General features: G+C 42.7%; 1 long non-coding RNA gene across 1 annotated transcript; it reads left to right on the top strand.

The window, feature by feature from the left end:
• The first annotated feature begins 589 nt into the window (after nt 1-589).
• Nucleotides 590-6,368, top strand: LOC125987020 (uncharacterized). Its single transcript, XR_011085874.1, has 2 exons — nt 590-1,572; nt 1,658-6,368. It is a non-coding gene; the product is annotated as an uncharacterized lncRNA (long non-coding RNA).
• Nucleotides 6,369-13,813: the final 7,445 nt, after the last annotated feature.

Genomic DNA, 13,813 nt, shown 5'->3' on the forward strand with positions numbered 1-13,813 from the left:
CGCTCGTCTTGGAGCTATTTCCGGCTACCCGGCGCGCGCTCACGGCCTCCCGGTGGTCCCGGTCGCCTCCGCGAACCGTTAAAAAAATGTCAAGTGAGCCTACCTTAAGAGAGTTAGAGTTACTCCCGCCGTTCGGCCGCTTAAAGTGCCATGGGAGGCATAGCAACGCGAGAGTGTGCGCTAGAGAATATTTCAATGCGCCAAGCTTTGATGTCTATTCATATGCAAATGAGTTAGGGGGTCATAAAATTTTATGACCTTTTTATGACTTGTTATGGTATCATAAATCACCCTCTTTTGAATTGTGGCGGGGTTGGGGGCATCAAGATGGCGCCAGTCGTGACGGCGCCATTTTTGACTGTCGCCATTTTGGTTTGCTGGCGCCATTTTTAAGATGTGGATATGTATGGGCATGTATTTTTATGAATCAAGACAGGTGCAGCACCTGAGCTAGCTTTGCTATCAGCCCTCTGAGCTACCTTTGCTTCCGGCCCGTACGTGTGAGATTGAAGGGAGCCTTTTTGTTGAGAAGCCAAAGGGGAAGGGGTGTTTGTGTCAGAGTGGGGGGTCACGAGAGGGAGGGGGTGTTTGTGACAGAGGCGGCATTACAGGTGCCAAAAGTTATCTGAAAGAGAAAAAATCAAGGTGTTGTCGCATATAATTTGAGAAACAATAGCTCAGCCAAAGTTATCTGATAGCGAGAGACGCATGTAATTTGGCAAACATTACTTTAGAGGATCAAGGGGTTTTTTTGTTGAGAAAATCATTGAAGTGTCGTTAGCATGCTGCCACAGGTATCTGACAGATAAAAAAAGCAAGGTGTTGATGCATAATTTGACAAACAATAGTGGAGTCGGCATTACTGGAGCCAAGGATATGAGGTAGACCCTTTGATACGGCCAGAGTTATCTGATTCCCTGCGACACGTGAGCCCATAGGCGTGGTCTTATCCCCGCCGAATTTAAAGTTTGGTGTGGACGAGCATCATTTTGGAGAAGAAAAGACAAGCCATAGCTCTGAGCAACGGGGTTGAAGCGCGTCAAAAAGCTGTTTTCGAGATTGGTTAAATGTAAGTCATTTTAATACCTTTCTCGCGATAATAATAATAATAATAATACACTGCGGTTATTTTATAAAACAAAATGTAATGTTTATATAATATTTGCAGACAACATCGTTTTTGCCGATGTCCACGCATCTTTTGACGACGATTTTAGCGACGTTTACCTAACACAATCAGAGTACGGTGAGTCAATCGCGCATCTAAGATAGTTAATATAGAGGGTATTAGTTGCTGATTTTATTTTATGTATGCAACAGATCTCGTGGCCGCGGCCACTAGGAAAAGCGTTCGGCCGACACAAGCTGCCTTCGACCGCCATATTGGAGCAGTCGAAACGTCAGCGCCAGCGCGACCAGCGGTATCAGAGTCACGTGTTACTGTTGAAACCAATCCACTCTCAACCCGCACCGCTCAGCCGGAATCAGCGACGGACTCAGAACTAGTTGAAGCTCTGTCTACTTACGAGGGTTTAAACCATCATCATCAAGAGGCGACAAACAAAGTTGGAGGTATTCCAAATATATAATATTTTTCCCTCTTTGTATGCTATAGTCCGACATGCTATTTTCGGTATTATAAAGGATTAACTTGCAGGTGAGCGTCGTGACACGGGGGCTCAGAGAGAGAGAGAGAGGAAGAGGAGGAGGAGGAGGGGGCAGCCCTTCTACAACACGCACCACTCAAACAGCAGGGGGCCTATAAATTTCCGTCGTAACTGTATCTACAAAAGACGGTTACAAGAATGTTTTAAGATTATACATGCTCTTACAGATTTAGCCGAATCAAAATAGGTTTGTGTTGTTTCTGTTGTGTTTTGTAAAAGAAAATATAATGGATCATCCAAACCTTACGTCAACGGAGTCAGATTTCTTAGCAAACATTGATGAAATAGATTTGCCGTCATTTAGCGGGACAAGCCAAAGAAGTGACACACCAGAGCTAGATTTATCAAACGTTAACAATGTGTGTACGAGTCAAATAACAGATTTGCTCAACAATGTGAGCACGGCTTTGTCAGAGGGGGAGAGACCAGATAGTCCTGCTATTCTCACCCATTTACAAGCTGTCATAGATGAATTGAACAATCAAAGTATGAATGAAGGTGGACAGAGTCCGACACAAATCCCGTCACAATTGCTAAACATGATAGCAGAATTAAACAATCAAGCTAATGGCAACAACGGGCGTATCAGTCCTGACATTCCTGTCCAGTTGCTAAACATCATCCAAAATCTAAATACACAGCCTCTGGTTGACCCGTTGACCGCTAACACTGTCGATTCATCACCGGTTGCTATTGACGACGTTCCGCCGATATTTCAGCCTAACAACTGCTCTGTTATAATTGATCACGAAATAGACGTTATTAATGACAACACACCAGCATTTCAACACACGCCCCAGCAATCTAACAACGGTTCTGTATTAGCTGACCAACGCGGCGGTTCTATTGTAATCAATAGGCCGCATTTCAATAATGTAGAGGTAAGGCGACAGTTAAATATACCATCGCAACAGAACATTAATGATTTTGCAACCTTCTACCTCCAGATTGAAGATAAAATAGATGATGTCATGCAAGAGGTAGCTAGCAGGGCGCAAACAGGTGATGTAATTCAGATAGAGCTAGTGGGTGGTAACGATAGAGCTCACATCTACCAGCAAACTAGTGATATAAACTCTATCAGAGATAATGTATCAAACATGCTTGAACGTTTAGCCCAATCAAATACAGAGCTTCTGGCTGATGAGGGCTTAGAGCTCATTGTACAAATAGTCACTCCATTGCGTGGTGGAATGCGTCGCAGGCTGTTGAACACAACCAACAGAGAGATTTTGAGGTTGAAAAAACGACACCTACACATACCTCGTAATAAAGACAATAATTTGTGTTTCGCTCTCTCACTAACCTATCTGCTAAATGACACACTTACAGCAAAACAGGCCACAAGACAAGCGCGGCTCTTACATGAGAGTGTAGGATTGGATTGTCAAACACCTGTGAGTCTGGGCGATGTCCATAAATTTGAGAAAGTCCTCAAACGGAAAATAACTGTAATGTATCGAAAAGAGGACTGCCGCCCCATGACCTTTTTCGACACGCGTTACCCCAAAACAGATAACGATACCTTATTTGTCTTAAACCTTGAGGGTCATTATTACGGCGTGAAAGCGATTGAGGCATTTGTTGGCCAACGCATTCTTTTGCAGGCGTTGTTACAAAGGGCATGAGAATTGGCAACAGCACCAGTGTGAAGGACACTGTGGCGTTTGTCTTGATCCATGCTGTAAACAGCGACGGTTTAAACCTGTCATCTGCCCCGACTGTAACAAATCTTGTCGTAATGAGGAATGCTTTACCAAACATAAAGAGTCTCGATCAATGAATCGTGTGAGCAACTGCACTTCATACAAAAAATGCTTGGAGTGTGGTCTTCACTATTATGTGAAAGCTGATGGTACCGGTGCTAAACATCGTTGCCCTGTTAAAAAATGCACAGTGTGTGATGAGATCTTAAATCAAGATGACGCCTTGTTGAACCCCCACATGTGCTACATTCAGCCCATCAAACCTCAACCACCGTGCAAAAATAAGGTCTACTACGATTTCGAAACTTATGTAGATTCAGACGGTTTACACAAACCTTTTCTCATCTGTTGCAAATCAAATAGACTGGCGAAGCATTGGTATGGCACAGATTGTGTTGATGAATTTCTCAGATTTTTCCGAAGGCCACGGTTTAAACAAACTACGTTTGTTGCACATAATGCGAGAGGTTTTGATTCATACATACTGATAAGGAGAATGCTTGAATTAGGTCTCAAACTTGACATTCTGATGCAAGGGAGTAAAGTTCTATCATTTGTCGATTTAGACACAAAATCTCGATTCATAGACTCTCTCTCATTCTTGACGATGCCTCTAAGTGCAATGCCTAAGGCCCTGGGGTTTGAAGACAAATCAAAGGGTTACTTCCCACACAAATTCAGCTCTTTAGAGCATCTAAACTATGTAGGGTCTCACCCTGACCCCACGTACTACGGCACCGATCGAATGTCACCCTCCCAACGATCAAAGTTTGGCAAGTGGTATGCCAAAGAAGCTAACAATGTGTTTGATTTTGCTAAACAGGCAATAGCCTACTGCGAGAATGATGTTGATCTCCTAATGCAAGGGTGTGAAAAATTCAGGAGTGAGTTTTTTGAGGCCACCGGAACAGATCCATTCAATGCGGTAACAATTGCGTCGGCGTGCATGAAAGTTTTTCGAGCTAATTTTCTAACACCTCAAACACTAGCCATTACACCATCAGGCAACTATATGCGTCAGCACAAAGCTTTCTCGCACGATTCTATTCAGTACATGCAATGGATCATGCACAGCCAAAATATCCAAATTAGACATGCATTGAACGGTGGTGAAGTTAGGATAGACAACTACTTTGTAGATGGTTATTGTGAAATCGGGGGCGTAAAAATAGTGTTTGAGTATTTTGGTTGTTATCACCACGGCTGCGCAGAATGCTTCGACCTCTCTAAAATATGCCCGACAACCAAACGCCCTTTTCAGGAGAGGTTTGATAAAACACAAAAGAAAATTCAGGATCTACAGCTTAGACAGGATGTGTACCTTGTAATCATGTGGGAGCATGAATGGTTGCAAATGAAAAAGACGGACATAGAGGTGAAGGAATTCCTTAAAAAAAACAAATTTCCTACACCGCTCAAACCGAGGCAGGCTCTTTTTGGGGGCCGAACAAACGCATTCGTTTTAAGATACACGGCAGGGCCGAACGAGCGTGTGTTGTATGTTGATGTGACATCATTATATCCTTTCATCAACAGTACAGGTACCTACCCCATCGGCCACCCAATGATTATCCACGGTGATTTTAAAGACCCTAGATCGTATTTCGGTTTCATCAGCGCCACAGTCAACCCACCCCGTGGTTTGTATTTTCCTGTTCTACCGTTCAAAACAGCTAAAGGTAAACTCGTCTTCACACTGCGCCGAGTGTAACAACCAGCAGACGGCTTGTACACATAGTGATGAGCAAAGATCGTTAACAGGTGTTTGGACAACCCCTGAATTTGTTAAGGCACTTGATCTCGGGTACACGGTTGCAGAAATTACAGAAGTGTGGCATTACACAAGAACGAGCGACACAATTTTCCGTGATTACATGCGAACATTTTTAAAAGGTAAACAAGAATCTTCAGGTTATCCGGCTCACGTGGTCAACCAGGCTGACAGAGAAAGATACATACAAGGGTATGCCATTCATCAGGGTATCCAACTCGATCCTTCCAAAATTGCTGTAAACCCTGGCAAAAGGCAAGTGTCAAAACTCTGTCTTAACAATCTGTGGGGAAAACTCGCGCAACGTGACAACATGACAAACACAAAAATTGTGACAAAATCAGAGGATTTTTTTGAACTTTTGTTTTCAGGTCTGTACAATGTGAAATTCTTCCATTTTATCAATGAGAAGCTCTCAATTGTACAGTATTGTATCAACATAAACAATGAGATCCCCGCCTCAAAAACATCAAACGTGGCTGCAGCGTGTTTCACAACAGCCTATGCACGCCTAAAAATGTACAGCTATTTAGACATTTTACAGAGGCGTGTCCTTTACACCGATACAGACAGCCTCGTGTACACTGTGAAGCCAGGTGAAAGTGTTCTCCCTCTAGGGGATTATCTGGGTGATTTGACAGATGAGCTTTCGAACGACAGCATTTTAGAATTTGTCTCAGCCGGCCCCAAAACATACGCTTATAAAACACGAGGGTCATCTCAGACGGTCATGAAGGTAAAGGGTATCACACAAAGTCATGAAAGCGGTCAGAGCATCAATCTCGATAGCATGCTCAGTTTGGTTCAAGGGTACATCGATACAGCAGGTGCAACCTCAGATGTGCTTTACGCTCCCCAACATAATATCGTTCGCGATATTTCATCTCAGAAACTTGTCATTTTCCAAGCGGCTTCGTGTGGTGTACGATAAAAGAAGGCTGCTTGAGCGAGGCACCACTGAACCGTTTGGCTACTGATATCCATACGTGTGTCTGTGTGTGTAAATGGCTTTTAATCAGATCGAATTCGACCCCAGATTAGAACTTCCTTTTTCATCTCTAGTTGCAGGGCCTTCAGGTTGTGGCAAGACTTTCTTTGTAAAAAATGTATTGCAAAATCCTGAACATGTTCTGAGAAAAAAACCTGATAATATTGTCTGGGTTTATACTTCATATCAGCCAATGTACGATGAGCTCAAAAACCTGAATAAAGACATTGTTTTTATCAAGGGGCTGCCTGAATCTTTTGATGACGAGAAGCTGTTCCCGCCACAGCAGCACCATCTGCTGATTTTGGATGACGTCATCTTCCAAGCTTAGGTAGGAAAATGATGAACAGTTGAAAGGTGGAACGGATTGAATCGGTTGAAAAATGTAGAAATAGAGTTGAAAAAATTTTTGGGGGAGAATTTGGCGTAAATTTCAAAATTGAAAATTTTGAACTTTTGGTAAGTGGAAAATTGTAGAATAGGTAGGAAAAAGATGAACAGTTGAAAGACAGAAAAGAAGCCAGTCGATGTCCGCAACTCACCGTTCTCAAAGCGGGGGGGTGTGGATCATATCCTCACGGGGCCGCCGTGAAGATGTGGTCCCCCGTGTAACTTGGGCTAGAAACGAGGCAACCTGTTCAAATTTGCCACACTACCCAAACAGACCCTCAGGAAGACAGAAAAAAAGCCAGGATTCACTGTTCTCAAAATGGGGGGGGGGGGGGGGGGGGGGGGGGGGACACATATCCTCACGGGGCCGCCGTGAGGATATGTTCTCCCCCTGTAATTTGGGCTAGTGAAGGAATGGGGTTGAAATACAAAATGTCCTGCCTAGGTACAAAAACAGATATGCTCAAACCTCATTGAATAAAGTACATAAGTAGACAAGTATATTCACATATTAAATCAATAAAAGAAAAAATTTAAGCATATAATTATACCTGCACACGAAACCAATAAAGAAGACATCACTAGACATTTTTATACGTATATGGTGATGACATAGGTTTTTATAACTTCATGATCTGATATGTATTTCTGTGCACTTTGAAATAACAAATGTTTGTTGATATATTGCCTGAATAGCATACCGACCCTTAAGGAACTGTTGAATGCATGCCTGATGTTATTCTAATTCACGGACACGGCCCAAGGTGTCTAAGAATGTTTTGTACTTTATTATGTCTTATGTTTTGATTAATGCTCGATGTGATGTCGTATTTTGCCTAATGCTAGATGCCAGCCTTGGATTACTATTGAATGTTCTGGACAGAAAGAAAATGTTTTAACTAATAATGAAAACTACGGTCGGAAGCATAGTTAAACTAGAAAATGCAATTTCTGGGGAAATTGCGTGTGAAGGCGAAGACTTTGAATAACTTCTTGTGGAATGATGCCGAATGATGTTGAAATGAGTTGAATTACTTGACAAATGTGGAAATTAGAAGTGTAAAACGAAATTTTGGAGAATTTGTGGTGAAAATTTGTAATTTTGGTAAGAGGGAAGTTGTGGAATACGTAGGAAAATGATGAACAGTTGAAAGTTTGAACGGGTTGAATCGGTTGAACAATGTAGAAATTAGAGTAGAAAAACGAAATTTTGGAGAATTTGGTTGAATTTCAAATTTGGAATTTTTGGAAAGTGGGAAGTTGTGGAATAGGTAGGCAAAAGATGAACAGTTGAGTTGAAATTTGGAATGGGTTGAAATCGGTTGAACAATGTAGAAATTAGAGCAGAAAAATGAAATTTTTGAGAATTTGGTTGAATTTCAAATTTGAAAGTTTGGAATTTTTGGTAAGTGGGAAGTTGTGGAATGGGTAGGCAAAAGATGAACAGTTGAAAGTTGGAATGGGTTGAATCGGTTGAACAATGTAGAAATTAGAGTAGAAAAATGAAATTTTGGAGAATTTGGTTGAATTTCAAATTTGAAAGTTTGGAATTTTTGGTAAGTGGGAAGTTGTGGAATAGGTAGGCAAAAGATGAATAGTTGAAAGTTGGAATGGGTTGAATTGGTAGCGAAATGTAGAAATGAGAGTAGAAAAATGAAATTTTGGAGAATTTGGTTGGTTGGTCAACATAATAAATACATATCGGATCATAAAGTTATAACTACTTTAGTCATTACCACATATCAACAATGTCTAGTTATGTCTTCTTTATTGATTTGGTGTGTAGGTATATTTATGGCTTAACATTTTTCTTTTATTGATTTAGTATGTGAATATATTTGTCTGCTTATGTACTTTATTCAATGAGGTGTGAGCATATCTGTTTTTGTAGCTAGGCAGGACTTTTTGTTTTTCGACCCAATTTCGTGACTCCCTCTGTTGACCTCAGTTTAACTGAGGTCACCAAAAACCGTTGATACTACCAGGGTCCCTCTGTTGGCACACCACGTCTCTCTGTGGAGCCGCTTCAAGTCCCTCTGTGGGGCTGCCAATGAGTGAGAAAAATAAGCATAGATAAAACTCATACCCTGACATATGTCAAGATGGAGAAAGGAGAGGCAATTGGCCCAGATGAAATTCCAGTGGCAGCATGGAACTATCAAGTAGAGATGGCAGGGGAGATTCTGACCAGATTGTTTAATAGAAATCCTTAAAAAGCTAGAAGATGCCTGAGGAAAGGTGCTGGTTCCTATTTTTTATTTCAGATCAAAGCGATGCGCAGAACTGCAGTAGCTACAGAGGTGTTATGTTGATCAGGCATAGCATGAAGTTATGGGAAAGAATGTTAGAAGCGAGGCTTGGAAATCTCAACTGGCCAAAATAATGGAGAGTGTGGCAGAGATGAAGATGTTGCATTTTAATTTTGTAGAAGTGGTGCGGGAGGACATGCAGATGGTTGGTGTGACAGGACAAAAAGATTTGGAAAAGATTACTCTGCTGTCACGGCCCCTAACAGGAGCAGCCTCTTATTATTATAACTTTTTTTTTTTAAATAAAAATGTACAAGTGTAGGCACTGCAATTGTGTGGGCACTCCCTGGCTTCTGCTGGGGTGTGGGCAGGTTTTGTGCCATAATTCCTCAATTTAGAAGTTTTACTTTGACTTTATTTATTTTTTTTTTAATTTGGAAAAAAAAAATCTGCAATGTAGTGAAACCGCGATAAAAAAAAACGCGATGTAGTGAGGAATTTTTGTACTTATTTCAGCTATACATACTAAAATACAAAACTTGAAAAAAGTGACGTTCACATCCGGGGGGTGGCGGCAAAGTCCGCCGTTAAATGACGAGAAGAAGAAGAAGTAGAAGACGAAGAAGAAGAAGAAAAAGTACATCAGTAGCTGCAGCTGACCAAACTAGTAGTACACATCCTTCTATAGCAGTGGTTCCCAAACTTTTTCAGACTAGCGCCCGCTTGGCTCCCCAGTGAATTCCTAGAATTTCAAGTGTGGGCTGTGACGCCAGCATTCTCGTAATTCGCGCGCTGAGCTTTCCGATACAGTTTTACACTAATGCCACCCACAAACCTTCCCCTGGAACCCTTCCATTAAAATGAGTGGCCCGAGGAAAAGAAAGGTGGACACTGAGTGCTGAGTGTTTAAAAAAAAAAAGAGTAGACAATTTGGCTCGACTTACGTGTGTGAGCAGACGTTCAGCCACATGAACGTCAGCAAAGCCCGTCACAGATCTAGGTTAAAGGACCGACACCTCAGCGCTATACTAAGAATTACCACAACAAATTTTACTCCAGACCATGATGCACTTGCAAATAATGGAGACCAACAATACTATTAATTTCTTTATTACTTTATTTAGATGTATTCTTTCACTGATTCTTCAAGATGATGTATTTGGTCAGAATGTTTGCCGTTTGATGTGATTTCGCCTAGATAAACATATTTCATAAATCTGACCTGCAGGCGCAGAAGTGATGGAAACTATTATTCCTAATAACAATGTTGTTTATAATGAGAATCACCGATAGTAATTTTTGGGTGATTTTTTTTTAATGCTGTTAATAAATGCATTTGTTTTCAAAAAGCTTTTTTTGAATATCCATGCTTTACTACTGTTGGATTTGGTCGTCAATTTGGGAAGTGCGCTATCCACGCCTCATGGCAAAAGCCATAGCCAATCACCTGTTATCCAATTTACTCACTGTGTGCTTGTTTTATTTCTTCAGTTTTAGGAAAAGGCTAAGACACCGAAACAAAATTTAGACTTACACAGGTTGGTTGAGTTCAATCACAATTCTTGTTAAGAAAGCTCTGTTTTCAGGAAAGTACAATACAGCGCTGGGCCTTTCATGCGACCATGCGCAAGAGCAGAGAGTCTCCATTCAGAAAAGGCAATGTTCAAGGTTCTTTGGTCAGCTTATATTCAGTTGCACATGCCAGTGTGGGCCGAGTTTGATGGGTGATGAGTCAGGGGGTGTGGCAATTTTCGCAGGAGAGTTTGATTCCATGGGAGTGGGTGCTGGTTCGGTGAGAGCTGGTTCCATGGGGGTGGGTGCTGATTATGGGCAATTCGGTGTGTGTGGCGGCTGTTGTTTTCCTTTCCGTCTTTCGGCCTTGGCGATCACCTTTGGCCGGGTTCTTGGTTGTTTTCCTCCTGCCGCTCTTCCTCTGGTACCTCGACCGGTTTTATCGCCAAGTGCCCTTCCTGTAAACCATTCTTGCACATACATCCACTTCGCCCACTGTCGCACACCGCCCGTTCGTCATTCTTTCAATTTTGTCATTTTGTACGGAATTATGTGAACTTTTGGCTGTGACATCATCAATTTGTTAATGTTCCCTGACTATGCAAAGTTCTTACTCACCATTTACCATGCATTTGTTTATTTTGACACTATCTTTTGACGCACATCTTTTCATTGTTAGGAAAAACATTTCCCTCTGTCCAGAACTTTCAGTAGTAATCCAAAACTGGCGTCTAGCATTAATCAAAACATAAAATATAATCAAGTACTGAACATTTTTAAACGACTTTGGCAGTGTCCGTGATTTAGAAAATTGTCAGGCATGCATTAAACAGTTCCTTAAGGGTCATTAACCTATTCAGGCAATGTATCAAAAAACATTTGTGTGCACAGAAATACATATCAGATCATAAAGTTATAAAAACCTTTGTCAATACCACCTATCAAAAATGTCTAGTTATGTCTTCTTTATTGATTTGGTGTGTAGGTATAATTACATGCTTAAAATGTTTCTGTTATTGATTTAATATGTGAATATACTTGTTTGCCTATGTACTTTATTCAATGAGGTTTGAGAATATCTGTTTTTGTAGTTAGGCAGGACTTTTTGTATTTCGACCCCATTTCTTCACTACCTACTAAAAGTACAAACCTTTTATGCAATGACCTTTACATGTCCTTTCTATTACTTCACACAAACACTACATCCATCTGCTCCTGGTTCGGCCCCCCGGTCTAAATTTAGAACCAAATTCGGCCCGCCAGTCAAAAAGTTTGCCCACCCCTGCTCTAGACCCTGCAGACATTTTTTTGGCCCTCGGGGTCACTAAAAGACTAGCGTTTTGCGAGCGGAGGTTATGAGACGGAACGTGAGGAACGAATAGGTCGACAAGATATGAAGGCACTAAGCTATGCAATGATTTATAGGTTAATAGAAGAACCTTGAAGTCACATCTTAAATGGACCGGGAGCCAATATAAGTTGGCTAATATTGGGATAATGTGATCAAATTTTCTTGTCCGTTAGAGCAGCCTTGAAGCAGTATTTTGTACTAACTGTAGACTTTTGATACTGGACTTAGGAGGACCAGAGAATAATGCATTACAGTAGTCCAAGCGCGACGTAATAAAGGCATGTGTAATAGTTTCCGCATCACCGGTCCAGATGGTCGGACGAATCTTAGCAATATTACGAAGGTGAAAAAACGCAATTCTAGTTATGTATTTAATGTGCTTTTGAAAGGAGAGCGTTTGGTCAAAGCCTCATCGGCATCACAGTCTCGAAAGACCATAGAGTTATTGTGTATGGAGGTTAGGTGTTCTTTGCACAGCGTCTGCTGTGGCTGGTGAGTCCAATCCGTGAGAGACAGACACGGTCGCAGATGTTACAGGTGTGGGCCGGTGAAGGTGGGGGCATGGTGGCTTGCTGCTTCCTCAACTTCCTTTTCGTTTCTCGATGTTGAGCCAGGGTGATTTTGTGGGTCTGCAGCCCGTTTCGGAGAGCCTGTTGCCATTTGTGGTGATCCTGGGTGACGTCTTCCCAGGTGGCTGGGTTGATGTTAAAGGATTTGAGGTCTTGTTTGCAGAGATCCTTGTAGCGGAGCAGTGGGCGGCCTACTTGCCTTTTGCCTGATTTTAGCTCTGCATATACGTAAGATGTCCTTTGGCATACGACCGTCTTCCATCCAAAAGACTTGGCCCAGCCAACAGAGACGCCGCTGCTTCAGCAGGGAGAGCATAGTGGGGAGCTGTGCACTCTCCAGGACTGCACCGTCTGTGATCCTGTCCCGCCAGGTGATGCCCAGTATGCGTGTCAGGTAATGCAGATGGAAAGAGTTCAGCCTTCTCTCCTGATGTGCATAAAGAGTTTAGGCATCGCTGCCATACAAGAGTGTACTGACGACACAGGCCCTGTACACTTGCACCTTTGTATGGATGGTGAGCTTGCTGTTCTGCCATACTCTGGATGTCAGTTTTCCAAAGGTAGAATCTGCTTTCCCAATCCGGCTGCTGACTTCAGCATCGAGTGACAAATTGCAGGTGATGGTAGACCCAAGATAGATAAAGCTGCTTACAGCTTCCGGTGTGTAGTTGTTGATGGTTTTGGAGGGTGGGACAGTGGTCCCCTGGCCCATTGTCTTGGTTTTGTTTAGGCTGATGGTCAGGTTGAAGTCCTGACATGCTTGGCTGAACCGGTCTAGGAGAATCTGCAGGTGTTCCTTAGTGTGTGTTGCCAGTGCTGCATCATCAGCAAACAACAAGTCCCGAATGGTGAGTGGTCTGACCTTGGTTTTTGCTCTCAGTCAGGATAGGTTGAATAGTTTGCCGTCTGCCCTAGTGTGTAAGTAAACTCTCTCAGTTGATGCGCCGAAGGCTTGGCGCAGGAGGAGAGAGAAGAATATCCCAAACAGAGTGGGTGCCAGCACGCATCCCTGTTTGACACCACAGCGGGCTCAGAAGTGCACCCGTCGTACTGGACAGTACCTTTCATGTCAGTGTGGAAAGACTGAAGGATGCTGAGGAGTTTTGGCGGGCAACCTATCCGTTCCACCAGTTGGAAGAGGCCGCTCCTGCTCACCAGGTCGAAAGCCTTGGTAAAGTCAACGAAGGCCATGTAGAGAGGTTTATGTTGTTCTCTGCACTTCTCCTGCAGCTGTCTCACGGTGAAGATCATATCCAGAGTTGATCTTCCTGCTCTGAACCCTGCCTGTGACTCTGGGTAGAGCTTCTCTGCGAGGACTTGGAGTCTATTTAGTACAACTCGAGTAAAGAGCTTACCGGTAATGCTGAGTAGGGAGATGCCATGGTAGTTGTTACAGTTACTCTTGTCTCCCTTGTTTTTGTACTAGGTGACAATGTTGGCATTTCTCATGTCCTGTGGGACAGAGCCTTCTTTCCAGCACAGGCATAAGAGCTCGTGCAGTCTATGCTGAAGACCAGGCTTCCCACACTTGCGGACTTCGGCTGTTATCCCATCGGTGCCTGGATCTTTTCCGCTGGGCAGGCTGTTAATTGCTTTGCTTAGTTCCTCAG

This window comes from Syngnathus scovelli, chromosome 19, assembly GCF_024217435.2.
Source record: "Syngnathus scovelli strain Florida chromosome 19, RoL_Ssco_1.2, whole genome shotgun sequence".
Taxonomy (NCBI): Eukaryota; Metazoa; Chordata; class Actinopteri; order Syngnathiformes; family Syngnathidae; genus Syngnathus; species Syngnathus scovelli.